The following is a 26,375-nucleotide window of genomic DNA, read 5'->3' on the forward strand; positions in this document are numbered from 1 at the left end:
CGAAGTAGTATTTACGTAAAGTAATTTTTTTACCGGCCTTTAACCATAACCCGCACAATAAGAAAAAGCGTTCTCATGACAACTGTGCCACTTCAACGTCCCAAGACGCGCCTTAAACAACAAAATCCATTTATTTCTTAAGTCCTCTCCTCGATGAGACTTTGGGTGCACATTGGGACAGAGAAGTGAGCGAGCAGCTGGTCACGTGACAACTTTCTTTTAAGGCCAATAAATGAAGCTACGTAAATCGTAACTTGACGGAAACTGCACTACCAGCGGTTTTTCGAGGTGGTCTAAAACTTTTGGATCGACACTTTCTTCCTCAAGTTAATAATTAAAAAGTTAGCTAATTAAACTGAACTAATTAATTAACTTTGAAGAGCGAAAAAAATACGAAAGACTAGGCCACGCGACTATGAACAACCCTGAGGTGGTTTCACTGGACTAGGACACTTCGCCTTTTTTAAAAGTTTGGTTATATTTAGCTGGGACACCCGGCATATATATATATATATATATATATATATATATATATATATATATATATATATATATATATATATATATATATATTATTCCTTATGATTATTATTTTTTCCCCTCTCTCTGCCCTTCTCGTGGTAGACTCCCCCGGTGTTGCTCTCCCGTGTGCTTTTATTTTGCCTTTACTATGTACAGGTGAATACCAACCTTTACGTCTCGATTCTTGGCCGATCCCCCAGTGTGGGTACGTGCCTCCCTGTCACAGGCTACAACAACAAGCTCGCCTAGAACGTTCGGTCACCCCGTACTCGCTCGAGGTTCGGCTGGGACTCGTCTTGAACACCCCCTATAGGAATTCAGCCATATCTCTGCCTGGAGCTTATGGTGGCCCACCAGTTGAAGTACCTGGGCACTGCCATAACCTCCGTGTCTGCGGTAAGTTTCACAAGGTAGAAATTGTTTACGCACCGGCTCCACCAAGCATATGCTGTTTGCTGCGAATGCGAGATCATTGTGGGAAAGCAATGTTCTGTACGCTTCATTCTGCGCAGGACATCGTGGGACATCAGCCGGTGGCGATGCCTGTCACCGCCACGTGGGTTGCGTCGCCGGCCCGCTGCCTTCGATCGCGCTGCTCGTCTGCCGTTCGCAGCTCGGCAAGGGCACGAGTGGTAAGCACGCCTTTCCAGCAACTTGTCTCTTCTAAACGTGGCCGTAGCAAAAAATAAACGATGCAACGAATGATACGCTGACATCATAACAGGAGCCTACCACACTGCTTTGAGCTCCGCAGGATTTATTGAAGGAACATTGGAAAGTATAGGCTCAAGCAATGCCAGACGCTCTGGCTCTGTGAGGTGCGCCAAATATGCTGATTTGTGTTTCGTGCACCGTTGTTTGCGAATTCTCTGACACCCGTGACATTCAGGAGGAGTGGAGGTAGTAGACTCAGACTCAAAAGGATCATGGCCATCTCAAATCGTCACTTTCCGTGCTGAAACCGGTAGCACAAATCTTAGCATAGCGATAGGGCAGAAACGCAGAATGTTACTGCGGTTGCAAGCTGTTTGCAGTGCTAGCGGACAGAGTTGTGATTTACTCGGTTTAAGACTGCCGCAACTGCCTAATTATTAATCAAATATTTGATACACTTGAATGAGGAGTGCATAATTCTCTGAAGTATGCCGACCTATTTCAAGAACAATGTGCTTGCGCATATTAGAGAAATACAACGTCTTTTCTTAAAACTAAAGAAAACCGGAATGCTGTGTGCATACACAACCGACGTTGACACTTCCTGATGCTAGTGGCGCAGCTGTTATTGTAAATTATCTACACCCTCTATGAGTGAACATGATGACGTGACCGCAGGCAGCACTTCTTATCGTTGAACTGCTGTGCGAAGATGATTGTTACAATTATTTGCCGAAAGAGCGGGAGTGCCTTTAATTTTGACCGGCCTACTTCAGTATTAAGCATACAGTTTTTGTGTACCTGCATTTGGGATATAACGTGCGAAAATCTAACTTGCGAACCTGTGCCTTCTCATGAAAGTGAAAAATTACCACGAGACCAACCTTCATTATTAGTGAGCTTTACGCTAGGCGCTCTTATTCCCGCACCGCCTTTAACTAAGCGCTCAGAACAAAGAACCCATCCCCTGTGACTCTTCGTGGTATCGCATGGCGCTCTGACGCAGCAGGACGTGGTAAACCTCTGGTGCCCAAGAGATGAAATGGCGGCGAAGTAGCATCGATGCAACCTTAAACTGGCTCCCGCTAAACGAGAGCGAATTAGTCCGAGACAAACCACCGTCCGATCGTCACCATGAACACTCAAGATGAAAACGTTCGTGCATAAAATTCTCGCAGCGATAAATTTTTTTAGTCCCTTTAAGGTGCACAGTGCAGATGGGAAAGCGAATGCACTACGTGTGCAGTCTGAGAGCCAGCATTAAACCCTGCACCTCACCGTTTATATCTCTAAGTCGTATTACTCCTCAATATTCTTATTCTCTCACATCAAGACCAGCCTGTGATAGCAATTTCGGCTCAAGCTGAAAGGAGTCAAACAGCAGAACAAGAAACTTGACCTGGGTATAGATTTGCACATTGAAAACCTTCGCAAGGGGTCCGTAAGGCAGTAGAGCAGTATCGGTGCTTGAATATTAGAGGTTTTTATTCTTGCTGAGACCTACTGTAGTGTACATGAATATCGGTTTATAGGACGCCGGCTGCGCACGCGCAGTGGAAGCGGCGCGGCCAGGCGGGGGTACGGCGTGTGCGCAGGGAGCACCCTGTGATCAGGTGCAGGATAAGTCACTAAGTCTCTGTGTACAAGTCTCTATAACCATGAGGTCCACTGAGAGCAAACATACGCACGCTTGCTTAAACACGAAGAAGCCGGAAGGTCGCCTCAGAATTAAACGAACCTTGGTCCATGGCTTTGCAAGTATTATCGCCGTGGACCGGTGCCTTCGAGAGCTGTTGGTCCTCAACGCGGAGTTCACGCCCTTCAAAGAGGAACGGACGCGAGCTGCAGATGCCGACTGCGGGGACATATCCCTCAGGGGCTTTCAGGCCGAGTGCTTCCGCACTGACTGGCTGCCATACCCTCATGTGTCCAGTGATGGTACTCAATGCACGCAGCCACCGCCGCACAGCGCGAAAACCGAGAGAGTGATTGTAATCAATAACAGCAGAACGGCTGACAATTCGCTACACAATGACGCGTCCCCCTTTTTAAAGTTTTCGCTACGTAAAGAAATTAACACATATCCCTTAATAAAACAAGTTAAATTTTCTCCTCTTCCTAAATGAAATTCTTGGTAATGCGGGTTTAAGCTCGAAACTGCTTGATCTTCTATTCCAAATCCGCTTCCGCGTCTTATCCCACCGAGTGAACTCGGGCGCGTTTGCTTGAGTTCAACGCCTCAAGGAAGCGGGTTTACGTGTGTCGGTGGTGATTGCATTGGAGGTTTGCCAGGTGAAGAATTTGTGGAGTTAAGCAGAGGGACACAGGGCTAATAGCTTGATTTAAACACAAGAGGATTCTGAGCAAGTTTTGTTACCATGGGAACTCGAGCTGCACGCTCTGAGCATTCATCGAACCTCCGAGTTATTGTCCTGAGTGGTCAATTTCGCCATTAAGTCGAATCAAAGGTCCCGGCTCCAGTCTTCTTTTTTATCTCACCTCCATAAAGAAGAGGAGTCAACCAGCGCATGGGATGCCTTTTAGCCAGCTTTGGGGCGGCTTGCTGCTCTGCCACCAGCGGCGCGACAGCTAGCGATCGGCGAATGCAAAGAGTCCACGTGTACCGTATTTTCCGGTGTATAAAACGCACCCTTGTATAGGACGCACCTGCCGTATATGCAAGCTGTCACTGAAAAAGTTCCTATATAAGACGCACCCGTGTATAAGACGCACCCCAGTTTACCCAGTTAGGCTAGTGAGGCTTAATTAAACACGCTTGCGCGACTATCGCGAAATGCACCGTACCTGTGAGCAATTCTTAAGCAACTCTTAACTGCCTTCTTGATCATCCTTTTGACGTTCAGCACAAACTGGAATGCCCGGCCGACTGTCGTGCCCAAGTGGCCCGCTCTGCAGAGTCACTATTTACCTGTGTGAGCATGACAGCATCTGATCATTGTCGGCGGTGACAGACGTACACACGTACAGCACAGAAACTCGTTCGTGGCAATAGGGGGAAGACAGCAAGGCATGAAAGTGTCGAGACGCGATTAGCCAGAAACCTGAACACAGCACAGAGTAGCAAAAAGCCAATGCGAATTGCTGCCAGCCATGACAGAACCAATTATTTCACTCGATACGCAAGGTCACAACCTTTCTACCGCAGAGAGCAGTTTTAGGTTTCCACATCTAGTAACTTATGTAACCTGTCGGGATGCACGCAAACAAGTGGATGCAAAATATGTAATACATGTTATCAACTCCATAAACGCTGCCCCCACATTTTGCGATGATTAGACGCTAATCACCAAGGTAGAGAGCGCAGAATTCATGAGTGCTTCCGGAATTCTTTTGCTTCACATGCAGTTCGCTACGGGATGCTTCATTCCGCTGCATGGTCTTTCTCTTGCAATACCGGTTGGCCGACCGATACTCATAAACAGTGCCGCTGAAATCAAAAGCAACAGAGTGGTGCTTTTTCACGAGCTACTCAGTTTAGATGCTTCTTTTGCTCTGCCCAACATTCAATCGAATATGAACTATCACTATTTCGACCGTATCTTGTAGCTGCTGGTGTTTTTATGCACGTCGTATTAACGTTAGTCCGTTATACCTCTTCATAGGTTGTACATAGTGCATTTCAAATGTATACACCGTGAGTGTTCAAAGGCTGAGGGGAAAATTTGTATTTTGGTGCAACGCAATTTTCTTTTTTTGGTAGGATATGATAAGCGAACTATCGCGCAAACGAAAATATTTTACACTATAGTCCGTGCTTTACTGGTAAAATGCCAGGCACGAGATTTACTTTGCAACGTATCCCATTATCTCTCCTTTTTGTTAACTGCACTGCTCTAGCTGGTATTCATTTAACTTTGAACAACTCTGCTCAGAGAAGTCCTGGTCGACTTCGAATTCTTCGAACACACTACTCGGCACATTCTCATGCCACCTAAATGCACCTGCTAGCCTGGTCACTTAGACACACCATTCTCCTTGAGAAAAACAAACAGGCCAGTTCATAGCAAGCGACCGGCAATTGTGAAGCCTTGTCTTAAAACTAAACGAGAATACCGTGCCCAGCTGGAGAGCATGTTACACATTTTATTGGCCAGGCCATGGTCTCTGTCTTCACGTGAGGCCGACTTCCCGCTTCCAGAGAGAGAAAAAGGGAAAGAATCAGCTCCAAGAGTGCTTGGAATGCGGCGACGGGCCCCAATTCAATATTTTTTATTTCACTAAGCTACAGTGAAATAAAAATACATTGCGGCATGCTACAGGAAGGGGAAAACCAGCGCCATGGCTTCCTCGCTATCGCGAACACCAATCCAGAGCGTGGAAGCTAGGTCACGCGGTTGACTGCACGACAGCTGACTCTGACTAGAGCAAGGGCCGCTGACCAGGTGGGCTTGAGCCTGCAACGAAGTGTCTATAGATACGTCCGACGGACCCAGTCGCTTCTCATTAAAGGAACGGCGGACGTCGGTGTAGGCTCTTGGCTATAGTCATGTCCAAAGTATGCCTGTCAAGTTGCTTACTATGCGCACTTTCCGGCAGCGCTATATTCGCTACTTTCGAGGAGCTGCAAAAATAACTTTGATCGCACATTCTTACGTCTCCGGACTCCCACAAATGACAAACATTCGCGTCTTCACGCCCTGCTGAGCGCGGTGATCACTACTGTTCGTTGCGTGCAAGTGACTGCGGCAGCTATAGGCGAAGTGACGTACGCTCGGAGCCTTCGCTTCGCACTAAATAAGCTGTATCACAGTCTCTCACCTCTGTCTTTTGGTAAACGAACCAAATGACAAGGCACTGCGCTACCTGCGGTTATGCACCTACCTCTGAAGCGCAGATATACTTATTGGGTACCGAGAACTCGTACCCGTCAGAGCACGCATCTGCCCGTACAGAATTAACCCCTGTCCGAACGTAATCCTTAAGAAATGTTATACTAGCTCTTCAATACCCGCTAGCAGAGCAAATAGAATGTTCATCATTAAAACATTTTATTCGACCTCACACCGCTGACAACAGGCATGTCGGATCTTAAGGAAAAAATATACAGGGCAAAAAACAGCGACAGCAGAGAAGACACAAACAGGACTGGCCTTCTCTGCTGTCCCTCTTTTTTGCGCTGTATATTACTTTCCTTAAGATGAGCCACCGACGAGCCTATGCGCTGATACAGCGGCGACGACCATGTCAGCGAGCCTTTCAAGAAGAATAGGAGGTCCGTCGCAGTTTACGAGAGTCCAAGCCGAAAGGCGGAGGCGTGAATGATCCGCATCCGGGTCGATGATGTTCATGGGAGACGAGGTATGCTCCGAGCCCGCAGCTACGTCTCCTCGCGGATGCTAACGAACTAGAGCTTCACGAAACGCTCATGGAGCGGAACCATCGAGGCGACGTCCAAACGGCCCCCGCTCAGCCGTCGCCACGCACGGCCAGAGGTGTGGCGTGCACTGGACTTGCACCGAAGAAAACGACTCGCCGCGAGGAAAGCCTCAACCTCCCTGCAGTGGACTTCGGCAGACGGCAGAACATCCCATTTGTCCCTTACGTTGCCATGAAAACAGTCAATTAGATTTTGCAGTTCGCATGCGGCAGCCCAACCGAAAGACGTGGTGTTTGTTATTCGTGTAGCGGCACAAGCTGTTCGCTCTTATTTGTGAAACATTCGGAAGTTGTCCGCGACATGAGTGACTTTCGACCAGCTGCAATTGGTGGAGTTGGACTATCTCGTGCCTTCGCTCAGTGATTCTGCTATGGCGAAATTACGTCGTCCGCTCGTTCCTCGCTACTAAAACAAGCGTGTATCGCGTTTATATCCAAGCGTAGTGAAACATCCCCTGCGCTCGCAAAAATCGTCGAGGTCAGCGCATTCGTACGTACACCCGGTAGTGCGTGGCGAGCTCCGCAGTCACTGGCTCATGCAAACAGCAGCGGCGGCAGCGCGCGACGCCACCAGAGGTGTGTATTCGCTCGGAGCCTTACCACTCCAGCTTAATAAACCGTCTCGTAATGTGCCACCTCATTCTGGTCGTAATGTAGGCAAGCTAACAGGGGTGTTGAGGTGTCCCGGCGGTAGCAGCCAGTAGCGGCATCGTAGCGGCATCGGCGGCGCTGCTCGGAAAGCGCGGCGACCCATCCGTTGTGTTCTCTCCACTTCCGAAGAAATTTTAGTTTTTTGCTCGTACCGCAGTTGTCGCACTTCATGTAGTCAGCGTTCACAAGTAACGTAACAAGAAACGCGCGGCAAATATTTCCACACACTCTCGTCCTTGCATGTGGCTTACGCAGCATGATTTGAGTCTCACGGAGTGGAGGCGAAATTCTGGAGGCCCGTGTACTGTGCAATGTCAGCGCACGTTAAAGAACCCCAGGTGGTCGAAATTTCCGGTGGTCTTCACCGCGGCGTCTCTCATAGCCTAAGTCGCTTTGGGACGTTAAACCCCTATAAACTAACCAGTTTTGCTGCAAACAGTGGTAAACTTCAGGCAGGCTCAACGATAAAGTGAAAGCAAAACGTTTGAGCTTGGTGTATGCTTAACTTCCCTACAATTTAAGCACTTTGCGGAGTATGGGCTTGCGGTCAAGAAACTTGACAACCGCATTCCTGTCGGTAGCGCTGGCTGCATAGTTGGTGAACAGCGGCTTCATGAACTTTTGTATATTGAGTTCCAGGAGAACCTTGCGATGGTCGCTGTCTATGTTGCCACAGCTTAGAACATTGAGTTATATGAGCGCTGCCACACTTCTTTCGACGCAAACGACGTTCAAAGGCTTTGTGAAATGCTTTCTGTGCGGAAGCACGTAGTCTACAAGATTTCGAAGACCAATCAGCAGTTTTACGAGCTCCTGACTAGGGTAGTAGAACCCGCCTCGATCTTGTTTGGCAATAAGGCCAAGGAGAGGTGTGGTGTCTTTGTGACCCTGTAGCAGTGCGACGCAGTTCGAGCAAGCCATGTTTTCCCTTGCAACCCTCACAATGAAACCTCCAACCGTAGCGACGCTGGCTTCGTCCGGACCTGTTATGCGCGGTGTCGATGTTCTGCAGTGATTTTTTACGTCGTTCACTGCCTGGTCGAGAAACATGTTACCAGTGGCAGGCATGGTGGGTCTCTGTTGAGTTGGAAGCAGCTGCCTTGCGACGAATGATGTCGAGCTCTGAACGTTACTCTGGTCGAAGGCAGCAACAATGCCGGTCTTTAGCGTTTTTTCAAGTCCGGATATCCCGCTCTTCACATCAAGGATGTCGTTAGTACCAGAACTTCGGCGCAAGAAGCCAAACATAGGCTCTATCGGGTCCCTCGACATTGTACGTGTGAGCACGAAGCGGAACTCCAAGGTCAGTAAGTGACGAATGCACCTCATATTTGACGTGGTCGCAAAGACAAGAGCGTAGTAAGTCTCCTTGCTTAAAAAACTTCCAGCCGGGCTTTCGTTCCTCAGGTCTCCTACGTAAGCAAGGAAATAAACCTCAAGCCATTCTAATCTTGGGTCACCTGCGTCCGTTCACTGACGGGCGTCAGCGTTATTGCAGTGGATGTGTTGTTGGCGATTGCTGACGTCCATTAGTGTGAACCACTTCTGTATAATGTGCATGAATTCAATTGTTGGTCCTGCTGAAGCAAAGTCCAGATCACTTGTATGGCCGGCCTGATCTTTGAGGTAGCTAAGCGCGGCAGATACAGGAACTGAAAACAACTGAACCGCTGATCTCACATTCATTTTTTCTAAGTTAGATGGATACACGTGCTTGCGGGTCAAGAACCTAACTGGCTTCACTGTCTAGTCTTCTGCATTTTGTAGAGACTTCTGACATACCTTGATGTGACGTGTTTTGTTTTGCCGAAGTCCTTCGCAAGGAACTGTAACGTCGCATTTTTTTATGATGGGACTTTGGTCAAAGCAAATAAAAAGCTCCGTAGAGGGATAGGCAGGGTGCAATGTCTGTATGTTCGCCATGCCTCCACACAGAATATCCACTGCCGCGACATTCACCTTGCGGTTGTCGGTCACCAGCCGGACGATGTCGAATCCTACATCGGCCGTCTTCTAGAGCTCGTGGCGTATAATTACGGCCAGTTGTTCTCCTGTATAGCCTCTGGTAAAAAAAATACCCCACGGGAATCGTAAACCTTGCGTGAAGGCCACACAGGAAAAAGTTCAAAAGGGAGTTCGCTAGGACCTCGTCTTCTGAGCTGGGACAAATATCTTGAACTTCGGCGCCCATGTCGACATCTCCTACAAATGCATCTCTTTGCTTGTTGTAGATCAGCTTCTCCCCAATCCTCATCTCGTCTACTACAAGACCGCACACTTTCGACTGAAGCGTGTCCAGAATTGCTAGTTCTGCTTCCAGGCGGCAACGACGAGGCTGTTAAACCCAACTTCTCCAGCGACTGTTCGAATATATTTCTGTAGAGTGCTTCTACATGGTAGTCGGAGGAGTCCCTCGGACCTGATATGTTCCTAAGTCTTTGCCGATAGGTTTCGAATAGCGATACACTGTCTGATTGTGGTTTGAGACCCCTGCAGTTTCTTCTTTTTTTAATTCTTCACTTGGTCTCGAAGTAGCACTGCTTTGGCACTACCGTCTTCTGCATCGGCGACAACTTCAAAAAATGCACTGACCAAGCAGCTTTTCTTCAGTTTCAGAAGCTCTTGCTTGTACGCGTCCACTGTTCTGCTCAGTCTGGCAGTTTTCGCTCTCAGGGCGTGTTCTTTTCGTCGCCACCGTTTGCGCTGGAAGAAAAAAACTCGAAGAGGGTGTTGGTGCTGTTTGTGTTTGAAATGACCTCTTAGCGTGGGCTTTGGTTTTTCGTTTCTTGTTCCTCACAGCTGTGACCGTTTCTTCGCCATGTAGCAGAGGTTCATGCGATGCGCCACTCGGTGCATTCACATCACGCTCAATGTGAAGTGCGCTGCTTCTACCATCTGTATATTGCCCGTTGGTTGGCGCACCAGCATTTGATGATGTCGATAGCTCACCGGGTAGTTCAACTGGAGGGGCTGCCTTGTGTTCTGCAATCGCATTGTTGCCTTGCTCATCCTCACGCTCATCTAACACGCAAGGCACACTTGGCGAAAGCTCTCGCTTACGTTTTTCTGCTCCTCCACCTGGTTTCTCCGGAACGGCGGACTTCTCCAGGCCCGGCGTTCTAGAAATGAATACACTAGGCCCTGCACCTGGCTTCTGTAGACATCGCTTGTAGTCGTCTCGGAAAACATATGGTTGGAAGTACAGGCTGCACACAACAGCGTAATCAGATGTTGGCACCCAGTCGTTTCGTGCTATTACTCCTATCCATTGCTCCCGCGTGGCGCTGTCGGATGCTAGCTCGTGTAGTGAGACTCCGGGCTCCTTCCTTCGTTCGCTTGAGGTGCAGCGTGGGACGCAACAATAGAGCATCGCACTTTACAATACCGAACTCTTTCCAAAACGCACAATGCACAAAACTGCTTCTGATGTACCAAAAGACAGAAACAGGTGCGAGCAGCGAGCGGCAGCAGTCATCAGACGTGTTAAACAGCTCTTCTGCTAATAAGTCCGCCGCCGTACTTTTCACAAAAGATTCCAACGTCGTTCAAAGCGTGCTTAAATAACCTATGAGAGAGCCAAGTAAATTTATTTGCGACTTATTTCCTTCCCCTCTGCGCGCTTATGTTTTTGTCTGCGTAAACAGTCGAAAACGCGCGGAAGGTGTCGTCTGCCGCAGAGACGTCGTCTGCTACAGAAACGGAACGCGCGCGCCGCGACCGCGCGGCAGTGTGCGCATGCGCGCATGTGGTGCAAGCGGCCGCCGCAGGGAGCGCTAGCTATCACCTCAAGTGGAAAGGAGGAAAAATAGATTTTAGAAAATTGCGACAAAAATAGTGCGACAAAAATAGAAAATTTTTGTCGCACACGGCAGGCATCTTTCTAGAGGAGGCAAAGGTAGAACCTTCACGTACGTAAACATCAGCAGTCTACGTCAACGGTCTACGCAGCGTACGCTCGTGTCGCTTCGTACAGTTTTAGCTACACGTACGGGACGCAAACTGTGTAGATCTGCCTAGAACTAAAAATGCGCTAGCATGTTATGCCGCGCCGTCTAGTACAGATAAGCAAAACTAATTTTGTTTAGTCGAGCTGCTTGGAGCCGAGCCAAGTCAAGCCACAGTGCGCTTGTAGCAAGACTTGCGGTCGCGCACAGTGCAGGCGGTAAATACTTTCCCCCTTGCTTGTGGCAAACGTCAAGCGATTTCAGTCCACTGCCCTGCATGTTATCTTCCGAGGGATTGCGTTCCCTCTCGTCCCGCAGCATATCTGAATCATCGCTTTTCGAGAAGCGATGGCGCGCTGGTGTCCCACTCGTGTTGACAACGTGTGTGCACGGAGCGGAAACGCGCACAGTTTTGCTTTTCCCGATGACTGTGCCGAGGGTCTCGCGATATCCCGCGGGGTTTCGAGCCCCTCGTGGTCTCGCGAGACCCTCGGCCTCTGTTGCTATGACGACTACAAAACGCTTCTCCGTCAGTTTTAGGAGCTGCTGAAACGGGCTTCTATCTGGAAAACAAAAGCAAGTACTCACCTTAAACTTCATGAAAGAGCAAGAACGGGCCAACTGAAGGCAAATACAACAGTTGACAACACGATACCACGTTGAGGGATTAGCGACAAAGCTGTATTCACTCTGAAGCGGGCGGGCAGGGCGCCGCGATCTTCCCAACGCCACGTACGCAAGCAACATGAAAACCGCAAAGCAAAGATCCGAATCTCACGTACGTCCGTGAGACCCACGCTGACGCTTCCCGTTATGCGCATGCGCACTGGTGACTCGTAAGCGCTCTACGTACGTGAAACTAATAATTCAGGGGGGCACTTTGTTGACCTAAAGTGCGCCGAGGCGAAAGCCTTAAGCGCGCTGTTGCTGCTTGTGTCACTGATGTGTGGTTAAGATGTTCAGGTTCGCCTCTTACGCGGCAGCGCCTTGCAACGCTGCCAGGGAGTCCACAGAACGCCATCACCCGTTCGGTTCTACGCCTTTCTCGTCGGTAAACTGGTTTTTGAGGAAGGGAGATGTATCTGTCTCACATATATCGGTGAACACCTGAACCTCGCCGAAAGGGAAGGAGGAAGATGGGAGTGAACGAAGACACCGTATTCACTAGACGCACCTTTATTCATTCCAAACGATCATGCTGCCATGGCAGAGTGGTTTTTTGAAATTGAAAATTTATTTCTCGACACACATTACAGTGGAAAAAGGGGACACTCAGCAAAACGCTGCATAATGCAGCTTGAAGTAGCACCCAGTGCCCCACCATTAGCGACAGTTAGCGTGCAAGACTCCCACTCCGGAAACCCTGGTTCGAATCCCCAACTCGACCAATTTCCTACGCGGTTTTATTTATCTTTCTGGCATGACTAGAAAGGTTAATTATGTTAACTGGGTAATTGACTTATTACATAAACTCAATCCCACTTACTTGGAGCATCACTATACGATCCCTTTAATTGGTTCCATGGTTACTAGCAAAAAACAATTGGCCCCGTTTGAAATTCGCGCACTGTGATATCACGACAATTTCGACCAATTGAAGAGCGTGACATTTCTGTCGACAACTCCTGCTTACAACGATGAGGCATTGAAGGCTTCCGCGATAAAACTGCCTATTAAAAAACTCATTTTGTTTACTTTTGCGATTGGCCAGCGGAGTACTCCAGAACGCCGCGGTACGCAGCCCAGTGTGAGCAACTTCTGTTTTATGAACTTGTATCCTACTGTAGTTATAAGCATAAATAGTAGTAAGCATAACACCGGTCACATGTAATGCATCGCTTGAAGGGGGAAGTTCTGGCTAATTATGTAAAACCAATAAGACGTATTAATAACAGTAATTATTAAGCCTTCAAGAGACAAAAAGCGCATTTCCACCGCCAATGTTACTACCAACGGCCTGGTAAAAGAAGAAGAAGTTCCAAAGTATACAGGAAGAAAACGAAGCCAGCACGAGACTTTTCGAGTCTTCTCTCTCCTGAGAACAGGCTGCGCGCCCCTCGTTCGGTTCGCTGCTCGTGCTCTACGGTCACCGACAGCGTTCTTCTGTGGTTCCTCACCGGAGTCCTGCTGTCCTGTCCTGGAGTCCTGCTGTCCACCCCGTTGGTGCTGCTGTTCCACGGCCTGCCTGTACGTCTTCTGGCCTGTCTTCAAATTTTGGTGAGGCCGCTCCGCGAGTGGGGAATTTGGCCAGGTCTTTCCCCCTTTGGATGTAGGTTCGAAGGCTCTGTAGGTTTTCCGCCATGGCTATGTCTTCCCCGGGCTCAGGTCCGCTAACCTGGTTCACCAGTTTGCCGGCTGAAAATCTGCCGCTAACTTCTTTTAGTCAAAACGGTGTCAAGCTTATTCTGTGGCGCTGGTCCCTGTAGGAGATGGTGTAATTCAAAAAAAACCTGCCTCTCCCGCAACCGAGAGTAGAGTAAGCATGAAATGTTTACGGGCATAGCACGAAGCGTACGCGGACACAACGAGACGCAGGCCTCACCAACGTTACTAGAACCAACTCAGTTTCACAGCTCCGACCGGAGAGCTGTCCCAAGTGGCGGTCGCGCGAACTAGTGGCGCTGCGATCGAGTCTTGCTCCCTCGTCGCCGCTCGGTGCGGCTCGCTGGCCCTGCTGCGCCCTTTTTACAACAGCGCTCGCGACAGCCGTTTTGTGTCGTCTGCTTCTCAGTTAATTTTAAGGCGAAAGCCTCTAATGCCTCATACTGTCGTTAGCAGTTGTGTCGGCAGATGTGTCCGCGTTTCGGCGTCACTACTTAAAAAACTGTCGAGGCTGAGAATTGAACCAGGGCCTTTGGCATTTGAAGTCATTACCTACTCATTTGGCATTTGAACTAATCATTAACTTATGGCTAGTTAGTCATGATTGGTTAATGACTACCTGACCAGTCTTGACTGGTTAGTCATTGGCTAGTCATTAATCACTCATGATTAGTCAGTCATGATTGGTCAGTCATGACTAGTTATTCATTAACCAGTAATTACTAGTCATGACTGGTCAGTCGTTAGTCAAGGTTAGTCATGACTCGTTAGCCATGGCTAATGACAGATTAGTCATGACTGATTAGTCATTAGGCAGCCATGAGTAGTTAGTCATTAACCAGTCATGACTAGTTATGACTGGTTAGTCATGACTGGTTTGTCATCGCTGGTTAGTCATGACTGGTTTCTCATGACCAATGTTACTAGAACCAAGTTCTAGTAATGTTGGTCATGACTATAGCTAGTCATTAGCTTGACATGACTAGTTTGTCATTAATCAACCATGACTAGTTGGTCATGACTAACTAGTCATTAGCCAGACATGACTACGTCGTCATTAATTAGTCATGACTAGTTGGTCAGGGCTAGCTAGTCATTAACCAGTCATCAACTAACTAGTCATGACTAGTTAGTCAATAACCAATCATGACTAGTAAGTCATGGGTCATGACGAATTAGTCATGACCCAATTAGTCTTGATTAGTTAGTCATGACTAGCTAGTCATTAAGTAGTCATGACTAGTCATGACTGGTTAGCCATTAGTCATGGCTAGGCATGACTAACCATGACTAATGACTGATTAGTCATTAAGTAATCACGACTTGTTAGTCATTAACCAGTCATGACTGGTTAATGACTGGTTAGTTATGACTGGTTTGTCATCGCTGGTTAGTCATGACTAACTAGTCATTAAGCAGACATGACTAGTTCGTCATTAACCAATCTGGTTTGTATCGCTGGTTAGTCATGACTAGTCCGTCATTACCAATCATGACTTGTTAGTCAATAACCAATCATGACTTACTAGTCAGGATTTACTAACCAGCGACTAATTGGGTCATGACTAATTAGTCATTAGTCATGACCCAATTAGTCATGAATGGTTAGTCATGACTAGTTAGTAATTAAATAGTCATTACTGGTTAGCCATTAGTCATGGTTAGTCAGGACTAGTTAATCATGACTAACCAAGGCTAATCCCTGATTAGCCATGACTGGTTAGCTAATAAGCAGGCATGAATAGTTAGTCATGTTTAGTTGGTCATTAAGCAGTCAGTAGCTATGACTGGTTAATGACCTTTTAGTCATGACTAGTCATGACTGGTTTGTCATGACTAGCCAGACATGACTAGTTCCTAATTAACCAATCATGACTAGTTATTCATGGGTCATAACTAATTAGTCACGACCCAATTTCTCATGGCTACCTAATCCAAGTCGCCCCATAGCCGCCTCGTGCGTGCCAACGGCCGTGCGGCCAAAGTTGCGGGGAAAGGCTCTCGCCTCGCGCACTTCACATCGTCAGTGTCCCCTGAATTTTTGTTGCTATCTTGTGACATCGGGCCTCTTGATGCTGACCTGCTTTGCACCGGGATGCAATAGCGGGTATCGTAACGATGACTCCACGGACAGTCATTTCTTCGGGCCCCCGAAAGACCCCATCGAGTTTAAAAGGTGGGAGCGTGCACTTCCCAGAAAGGATCGCAAACTGACTTCGAAAAACACAAGCCATTGAGCAAAGCAAGACACAATGCTCGCGAGCGTGCTGGCAGCGTTTTTGCACTTTTTTCACGATATTAACAGCCTAATTTCGCACCACAGAAACGTGTTTTCCCCGATAACACGCAGCTTTGAAGCAAAAGCTGCCGTAATGGAAGCATTATTTACTGCAGCCATGTAGAGCGCAAACGCAGGTTGCCAAAACCTCATATGTACCGGGACGCGCCCGGCAGGGAGCAAGACTCGACTGCAGCGCCGTTAGTTCTCGTGACCGCCGCTTGGGACACTCTCCTCCGTTGGGCGCTATTGGGAGCTGTGAAACTGAGTTGGTTCTAGTAACGTTGAGCTAGCCTGCGTAAAAGGAATTATCCGCGGAGTGGATCCTTCCGCTACACGAGGGGAAATTCCTGCAGACTTTCATGACGCCGGTGTTGGCATCCTCTCAGTTTACCGCTGCACCAGAGAGGCTGGAGGCTCTCGCACACCAACGAAGTCGGTTATTGCAACATTTACAGGGTCCTCTTGTCCGTCCGAGATCAAAGTTTGGCCTATTGTGTATCGTGTGGACCCACTGCAGCCCCCTCCTTTACAGTGTAAGAATTTCTGGCGGTTCGGTCACAGTGCCAAATCTTGCAAGTCCGCAACGCGCTGTCCCGTTTGCGGCGGTGCTCATGCACACGACATTTTCACTTCTGAGTCGCTTAGCTGCTGCCTTTGCAACTCTGATCACACAGCTGACTAACCCAGGCTCACTACCCCAGGATCACGTTGGTGACTATCTAGGCTGCTTCATCGGATTTAGGTAACCTCACCTCGTCTAACTGTCCTCCCTCCTCTGCCACTGCTGATATTCAGCCCACCACCCCTTCTGCCTCCACGCCCGTGGGTGTAAATGACTCTGACCAAGTCTCCCTCTCCAATGCTTGTCAGTCAGATGTTGAAATGACTACTCCACCTCAGAAGCGTCGTGCTTCCTCTTCTCCTTCTAAATCTGACCATCATCATGGCAAGACTAAAGAAAGTTCGCCTAGAATTCCAAAGAAAACAGATGTGTTGAAAGAGGCTGTTGCGGCTTCGTTTTTAAAGTAATAATCATGGCGGGAATATCTGTTCTCCTGTGGAATCGTCGCTCTATCTCATCATCTTTCCCCGATTTACAGCAGCTTATTCTAAAACATAGTCCAGACATTATTTTAATACAGGAGTCGTGGCTCAATCCTAATCGCCCATTTGCAATTAAAAATATCTCTGTTTTTAGAAATAATCGCCCAAAACGAAACTGTATCATCGTGCTAAAGTGTCTCACAAAATTATGCGACCTGATTTCATTTCATTTATTTCATTTATTGTTCCCTTAAAGGCCCGAAGGCATTACATAAGGGGGGGGGGGCATTTTGTTGTACAACGGCGATGATGGGAACATGCATAACAAAAAAAAGAACAAACATACAAACAAACATAAACGGGGTTGTCACATCAGGGTTCCCCAGCAGGTGGTACATCATTTATCAAAGATATATCAAGCAATACTCGCTACTAAGAGCGCAGAAGTGATCAAGATCTATATGAGGTGAATTTTTACTTTCTCGCGGAATGTTTTGTGATCCGTGCATGCAGCGATGTCGTTAGGCAGTGAATTCCAAAGTGCTATTGCGTTGGGAAAAAATGAGTTGTTGTAAGCAGACGTGTGGCCACTGATGCGTGTCATAGGGTTACCGTGTCTAAGCCGGGAGGATGTTCGTAGTGGGGCGGTTAATACAGCGTGCCGTGATCTTGTGTTATGACAAAATGTATGAAGTAAGCATAAGCGGGAAACGACGCGACGTGATTCTAGTGTTGAGAGACGGAGGGACTGCTTGAGGGCGGTGACACTGGCTTCTCTTGAGTAACATGAAGTGATGAACCGAGCTGCACGATTTTGGATTGATTCCAATTCGATGGTGAGATACGATTGCCATGGGTGCGAGATGGATGATGCATACTCTTATTTTGGCCGCACAAATGTTTCATACGCGAGTTGTTTTATGTTAGGGGATGCAGATTTCAGCTTTCTTCTGAGGTAGCCAAGTGTGCGTGAAGTGTCGGAGCAAATAGTTCTAATGTGGGTGATCCAAGAAAGTGTTGATGTGAGATGTACACCTAGATATTTATAAGATTTTGCAACGGTTATAGGGACTGATGAAATGCTGTAAGCGTGATTCGTCAGGGCGTGTTTGTGAGTGAAGGACAACGATTTGCACTTAGTAACATTTAAAGGCATCTGCCATTTATCATACCATGATGCAATAACGTCAAGGTCCTGTTGCAAAGTGAGGTTATCGGTTGGGCTGCTTATTGCATTATAGATGACACAATCATCCGCCAAGAGCAGCAATTTGCATTGAATATTAGAGGGCAGATCTTTGATGTATATTAAGAAGAATAATGGTGATAACCCGGCCCCTTGAGGGACACCAGATGTTACATCTGTTAAGGGTGCCTGGATGTTATTGGCGGATGTGAACTGCGAGCGTCCTTTTAGAAAATGTTCGAGCCAGCATATCAGATTGGCAGGAATTCCCAGGAACGAAAGTTTCGCAACCAGATGATTGTGAGGTACGCGATCAAATGCCTTCGAGAAGTCTAAGAAGATTGCAGCTACTTGGAGGTTATCGTCTATGGCCTTAAGGATGTCTTGGGTGAACTCTGCCAGCTGGGTTTCGCATGAAAATGATTTCCTGAAGCCATGCTGATGAAGGTCAGAGAAATTGATTGAATCAAGGTGGGACATTAAGCTTGATCATATAATGTGCTCTAGAAGTTTACAGTATATGCTAGTAAGGGATATTGGACGATAGTTAGCTGGGCATGCGCAATCGCCTGTTTTGAAAATGGGAACAATATGGGCTATCTTCCAATCGTCAGGAATGATTCCGGTGTCTAAAGATTGGATAAATATTAGGTGTAGCATCTGTCTTGATAATGATAGTGTTTTTAAGTAGTTTGCTGTTTATTTGGTCACATCCTGCAGATGATGAGAGCTTGAGTGAACTGATTATTTGGAGATTCCTTCGGGGCTAATTTGAATTTCCGGCATTTCTTTTTGACTATGGGTTTGCAAAACTGTGGGTGTAGAATTGCTGACGGGCAAGAACACAGATGAGAAGTAGTCATTTAAAAGTTTTGCGCATTGATTGGTATCAGCTGGTTCGCCATCAGGTCCTACAAGATCGAGCCGATTAGATTTATGTTTAGGGGAGAGGATACGCCTGAATTTGGTGGGATTTGTTCTGAGAATGGATAGCAAGTCAAGAGAGAAAAATCTATCTTTCGCAGCACTCAACTCATTTAAATATTTTGCATTAGCTGTAGCATCTAACCCCAACGCCGTTGTGCTCACTGATTCCCAGAACGCCTGTCGCAACTTCAGTAATGGATTAATTCACAAGTCAGGGTTGTCATTGCTGACTAAGCATCCACCCAACCAGGTCTTAGTCATCTGGTTCCCCGGTCACCTGGAACTACCAAGAGGAAACGAAACCGCCCACAGGCATGCCCGAGCTCTTCTATACCGGGCGTCTCCCCCTGATGACCATGAAGGGTGCCGCGACAGAATAGGTTTAGCAGTGTATGCTGACAATCTTGCGCCATACAGAACAGCCAGAAAGCAGTACCCAACACCACACAAATCCCTCAACAAGTTAGAAGAGAACACCCTTAGGACACTACAAACCAACACATACCCAACACCAGCTAAATTACACCAGTGGTACCCCACACTACGCTCTCCGCAGTGTCCGCATTTTGGAGCGGTAGCTAACCTCTACCATATGGTGTGGGCATGCCAATATAATCCCTTAGTTGACCCCATTCCCAACCCCTCGGAGGAGCAGTGGGAGGCTATTCTGCTCAGCAATGATCCTGACCGTCAGCACTGGCTGGTGGAGAGGGCCAGCGCAGCAGCAGCAGCCAGTGGACTATCGGACTAGGCGGCCCACCCACATGTTCTGAGAACATTGAAGAAATAAAGATGTTTGTAATCAATACTAGCGCAGGCGTGGTATCTTTCCCATGCTTCTCATTTTTGGCTTAGTTTAGCGGAACGATAAAGCCGTTTTTTCCTACTAAGAAGGTGCTTCAAGTTTTTGTTAAACCAAATATTGTTGGAATGCGATTTGACGACAATGGTTGGGATGTACCTATTTTTTAGTGGCAGCATTGCTGACATGTAACTTTCCCAGTTTTCGTGAACTGTGTTGGTTAGATAAAAACCTAGGAAGTCGGTGAAAAAGAATGAAAGTTCCTTATTTATGGAATCGAAGTTACCTCGCTTATAGTCGGTGATTAATTTTTTCGTAGGTGGTCGCCTATTTGAATGTAATGAAGTGCAAATGTGCAGAAACGTGATCGCTGAGGCCCGGAAGCAGAGTTACACTGAATGTTGTCTGAGCAAGATGTCAGTAACAAGTCAAGAATGTGAGGACCTCTTGTGGGGCGTTTGATGGCTTGATGCAGATTGAAGTCCAGTGTTAAGTCAAGAAATTATTTCGATTCTTTGGAAGGTGAATGGCTAGATACAGAGAGGGAAGCCCAGTTTATATGTGGATAGTTAAAATAACCGAACAGAAAGATGTTCGAATTCAAATATGTGTTTTTAATCGCCGTTAATACGTCATGAAGGGAGTCACAGAAGGATGAATCGCTGTCTGGTGGCCTGTAGCAAACGCCCAATATTTCTTTCAATCCGAAGTTGTGTACGCATATCCAGGTTAGTTCTAGTTTGGTGTCGTGACAGATGAGTGGTGATGATAGGGTGTTTCGGATGGCGATAAGCACTCCTCCGCCCCTCCGTCCGCGCCGATCAAGACGCGCCGATCACGACGATAAAGAACGTAGTTCCCGTTTGAAGGGAGGAATTCAGTACCTTTCACGCCTTTCTGTAGCCACGTTTCTGTTAGTAGGACAATGTCAGCACCAGTGTCGTCGATAAGGCGGTGCAGTTTATCTCGTTTTGGTGAAATGCTCCGTATGTTAGTGAAGACGATATTGAGATGCTTGCAACGTGAAGGGTCGGGGCGATTTAGTGGCGTAGCATGTTTTGCGTGGTGTCAATCGGTGCTTTGTGATAGTTTGTCGGTGAGCTGCTCGGCTTGAGCACGACCAGCTGGCTGTTTTGCAGACTCAATTACACTCTCAGACATAAGGTCATACACACCATACACATAGCATGTATGCCCTACATGAAGCTTGTCTACGTTAAGCTTGAATGCGCATTTTTTAGGCCGAATAAATTGTCTCAATTTAGAGCGAGCAGACGTGTGGGAAAAGCAAAATCTTCTCTGATGGCGTAACTTGTATCTTTCAGTTTGGGACCGCAGGCTAGGAAGGTGTCATTGGTTTTAAAGTGTGCTAATTTAACAATGATAGGACGTTTCTTTTTTCAGCATTAAATTTTCCTAAACGGTGGGCGCGCTCGATGCTGGTTGGGTCTATCTCGATGTCAAGTTCATTCGAACAGAATGACAAGACTTTTGTGTCAGATTCTGCCCAGTATTCATTTTCAGTGTCTTCAAGGCCTAGGAAGAGCAAATTGTTTCGTCGCATTCGATTACTGGTATCAATACCTGCGGCCTTTAAGACTAATTTTCTTGTTTAAGTTCGCCTGTTTCGTTCAGGTTGGTGTGTGTGCTCAAGTTCTGTTGAGATGTTTCCAGTGCAAGCACGCGGTTTGTTAGTGAGGATATTAACTTTTCATGGGCGATTTGGGTAGTACGTAGCTGTTTCAGCTCAGTACTGAAGGCTGCGTGTTGTTCCTCAAGGCGCCGCAGAGCGTCCAGGATAGCTTTATCATCCGTCTTGGGAGGGGCCGCCGCGGTGGCTCAGTGGCTATGGTGCTCGGCTGCTGTCCCGAAAGACGCGGGTTCGATCCCGGCCGTGGCGGTTGAATTTCTTTGGAGGAGAAATTCGAGGCCCGTGTACTGTGCGATGTCAGTGCACGTTAAAGAACCCCAGGTGGTCGTAATTTCCGGAGCCCTCCACTACGGCGTCTCTCATAGCCTTAGTCGCTTTGGGACGTTAAACCCCATAAACCAAACCAAACCAAACCTTTTTCGGGAGGGCCTGGGTTAAGTTCTACATCACCTGAGAGCAAAAGCACTAATCGCGACAGCATTACAAGCGCCAGCATGTCACAACTAAGACGCATAACTCCACGCCAGTCGACAAAAATTGGGGCACGACACCGCGACAAGGCAGCGGTTGCTACTTCGGTATTCTTTACAAGGGTTTAAGTAACCAACCTGGAACAGGAGGATGGCCGTAAACATGGTGCGGCGAACGGTGTCGGGCCCGGTGTTGTGAGATACTTGCCGTTAAAATCATTATTCCGCAGTGCGCCCCTGTTACGGTGGCAAATATCTACTTCCCGCAGGAGTCCGTAGTACGGATGGGCTCGATGCGTTACTGCGCAACAACAGAAGAGTAGTTCTAGCTGGGGACTTCAATTCACATCATGTAATTTGGGGTTTCAGATCAGACTTTAGTGGGCAATTACTTTGGTCTCGGATGTCAGCAAACGATGTGTGCTGTTACAATAGTCGCGCGATAACTTACATGAGGGCAAATTCTCGATCAGCTATTGATTTAACGTTAGCTGTTAATGGTATAGCGGTATCTTCGTGGTGTACAGTTGACTGCGGTTCGTCAAGTGACCACTACCCCATTACTTTCAATATTGCGTGCAGTCCAGTCAGGGCGACTGGTTCGGCAGAAAAATTTATAAATACTACACTGTTCATGATCCTTCTAGGTGAGGCCCTCTCGTCTGTTGCTCCCTCCGATAAATCTGACGAGGGTCCTCAAGTATTAAATTCCCTTTTAGACGCCCCTTGGCGAGCTGTCTTTACAGTCCGGTCAAGCATTAAAAATGAGGACCCTTCGAGCTGGTGGATTGACGACTGCGAAAAAGCCTATCGTCAAAGGAAAGCTGCATGGAAGAGTCTAGCGCATAACCAGTGCCCAAAGAACTGGATAAATTACAAATTCGTTGGAGCCTCGTTTAAAAGAACAATATCTAAGGCTAAGGATGATTACAATGCCAGCCTGAATACCTATTTGCCTAACCGAGTGAACCGGAAGTCTTTCTATGGATTCATGGAACGTACCAATGTGCTGCCCTCTTCTCATATTTCTCAGTCCAGCGTTCTTTTGTTCTAAGGGTACGTTAACTTCTACAACATAGGCGCAGTCTAGAGGTGTCCCACAAGGCTCCGTTCTTTCACCGTTATAGTTTAAGATACTAATGTGTGATATCCCTATTCAAAGTTTATGTGTATGCGTCAAAGTTTATGCGTATGCGGATGATATTGCTTTTTTTTGCGTCTGCCAAAGACATTCATATCCTGTAGCAATTACTGCAAGAGTATTTAAATGCTTTGGAAGTTTGGCTAGACAGCCTAAAGTTAACTTTAAATGTCAACAAGTGTGCCGTCCTTGTTTTCCCACAGCCAACCCCTCTTTACATCTCTCTGTCGTATCACTCAATCTGGATCCCGCAAGTTCATTCAACAAAATAATTGGGTATAATATATGACCCGCATTTAGACTGGCGGCCACACATTAGAAGCATTGCGCTTAAGGGTGAACGTACCCTTGGCCGGTTGCTGAGGATCAGTAACAAGAAATTCAGTATGCGACGAGACACTCTACTACTACTTTATAATACCTATGTACGGCCGGTACTTGAATTCGGCTCCGTTCTCTTTTCTGGCAGCCCAAAGTGCAAGCGTGAACCCCTATTTGTTATGGAGCGACGCGCTCTGCGCCTTTGAATAGGTCTGCCTAAATCAGTAGCCAATGCTGTGTTGCACTTGGAGGCGCGGATACCTGATCTCAATGCCCGGTTTGAGCTTCTCACTTTGCGGACATTTTTAAGGTATTTGGAGCCTGTTCCTGGATTGGCTAACCCTATATTTACAACGAACCCAGCTCTCTTCTTTGGTACTACCTGGCCTTGGTATAAGCTCGCTCAGGTGGTGTTCACTAATTCCTTGCTCTCAAATATTTCTGTATCAATGAGATCTTTAGTACTAGTCAACCACAGTCGGGCTGATACGCCAGTCTTCTTTGACAACACCCTCCCAAGGAATGCTAAGAACCTGCACGACAATATGTTAAATGATCTCATAGAGGAGTACCTAGACAATTCTCCTAACCATATTGCCGTTTATACAATGCCTCCCCCAGCAAAATGAAAAGGCAGCTATTGGCATTTACTCAACACCTCTTGATTGGAGCTACTCATTTCGGGCCCCTGACTATACCCCTATTTTTCTACCCGAGTTTCTAGCCATTGAGTTGGCCTTAATAAGGATTCCTTGCAGTATCACTCGGGTTATTATACTCTCAGACAACCTTTCTGTTTTGACAGCGCTAGAAAACTCCAGGTATAATCCTATGAGCCGTTCCCTTCAATCTTTTACTCCTACACATGTTAAAGATGTACGCTTTCACTGTGTCCCTGGTCTGTGGCATTGCTTCTAATGAGAGGAACGATTTTTTAGCAATGTCTGCCCTTGATGAACCTATTGTCCATTTCGTCCCAAATACCGTTTACTTGACTCTAGCTCGCTTTCAACGATTCCAGCGTCTCCACTCCTTGAGCCATGAGCCTGGCAATGTGAGGTGTCCATAACCCTTTTGCGCTGCAGGATACCGCAGCTGAATCTTGATTTATGCCGATCGGGGTTTTCCATAGCCGACCTTTGTGAGTCTTATGGCGAAATTGAGTCTAAAGAACATTTTTTCCTCTCCTGCTGGCGGCTCGCTGCTCTCCGTAGAATTTACTTGGAGATTCCTCTCGCTCGGCTCGGGCTTCCTCTATCTATTCCGATTCTCCTATCCTTCGAGGCAAGCGCCAAGGGATATGCCCTCAAAAACCAGTGTGCGATTATATTCACGATTGTATAATTTCATCTGGTAGATTCCTCTGTTAGAATGTGAATTCACAACTTTTCCTTCTTCGTATTTTTTGTTTGGTACATATTCTAGCTTTGCGTCCCAAAACTTTAAAAAGAGTCCATTCCCTGTACATGAGTGCGTTTGTATCCGCTATGCACCCTGGCCAATCACCCGCCGTGGGCATGTGCCATTAAGCCTAAGGACATCATCATCATCATCATCATCGTCTTTTCTCTTAGGTCCGAGGCCCAAGGATCGAAGCTGTTAAGACCACTCGCGGAGCTGAAGAGAGCTGCGTATGCAACCGGCCCATTGCATACGTGACTTGCCAGACATGCGGAACAACAGTCATGAGCCGTGTGCAGAAGTCTTGTGCAGCACACCCTGCCGTCATACATTTGATGGACATGGAAAAGTGTCCGAAATGCTTCTCGAACAAGCTACTAGAGAAGTACCCCACAAATGGCAACTTGAGCCGGAACGGCCGAGACTGAAGCGGTGCCTTCACCACAGTGTGGTCTGCGTCAACCGTTCCTTGTCAGATTTGTGCGTGTGCTGTGGACGGTGCCATTCGTGATAGTGACTCGCGCCTATTTTTTCTTCTAGCCGGCGGCGCACAAGGATGACGTAGTCGCCCCTCTTCCCCCCCCTCTCCCTCTGGTGTTTGAAGGAACCATCACACGTGCACACTTGTTTATATTCACCCCATCCCTCATCCCAAAACTTGTTTGTGGACACATTTTATGACAATAAAATATACCAAGTTGGCAAAAAAAAAAACCGAACCATAGGCCGAGGCCGAGGTCGTGGCCGGGTGTCAGGCGCAATAGCGCCAGTCCTCGGTGTGACATCCCGGGACCCGCTCGGCCAGGAGCTGAGGCTGCAGTCAGCGCAAGCTTCTGCGGCTGCTGCAGCACCCCAGGTAAGCCAATCATCAGTCGAAACACTAAGCAAAGAAGGTTGCCGAGCTTTTTGAAGCAGTTTCATGGACTGAAGTTTACAATCATTTTCTGTACTGCAGCTGTATATAACTGTGCTGAATTGTACAGTTTGTAAAGCAGGGAAAGAACCAATGGATTATTTTACGTTGTCAGCAAATACGGCAATGAGGCCGAACCCGCGGATTTCGGAAGTTAGGCTCTACTTGGCGTTACCCAGAGGTGTCGGACCTCAGCCAGCACCTAGAAAAGAGAACGTCCCCACTTCAGCTGGTTCTGAAACAGCTCCTTGAAAACTTTGAAGTGTTTACAGCTAGGTTATCCACACAGGTGTGAGGGTGAGATAAGAAAGTTTGAGTGCATAAAAGGACCGCGACTGGCACAGGGAACGATTGATAGGAGATCAGCGCTCGTATTGTCTTATTGGTACTGTTTATTTCTTATTCGACATGCCCCGCCGCAGTGGCTCAGTGGTTACGGCGCTCGGCTAATGAGCCGAAAGACGCGGGTTCGACCCCGGCCGCGGCAGCCGGATTTCGATGAAGCCGAAATTCTAGACGCCCGTGTGCTTGCGATGTCAGTGCACGTTAAAGAGCCCCAGGGGGTCGAAATTTCCGAAGCCCCTCACAACGGCGTCCCTCATTGCCTGAGTTGCTTTGGGACGTTAAACCCCAATAAACCAAACCAATCTTATTCGAGCCGTTTTCCTAATAGATAACAAAAAACTATCTCAGATTTCCCTCCTCCTAAATATCAGGTCAGTGGTAACGGTCTTTCTGATGCCGCCTT

Source organism: Amblyomma mixtum, chromosome 3 (assembly GCF_055824585.1).
Source record: "Amblyomma mixtum isolate Tamu chromosome 3, ASM5582458v1, whole genome shotgun sequence".
Lineage (NCBI taxonomy): Eukaryota > Metazoa > Arthropoda > Arachnida > Ixodida > Ixodidae > Amblyomma > Amblyomma mixtum.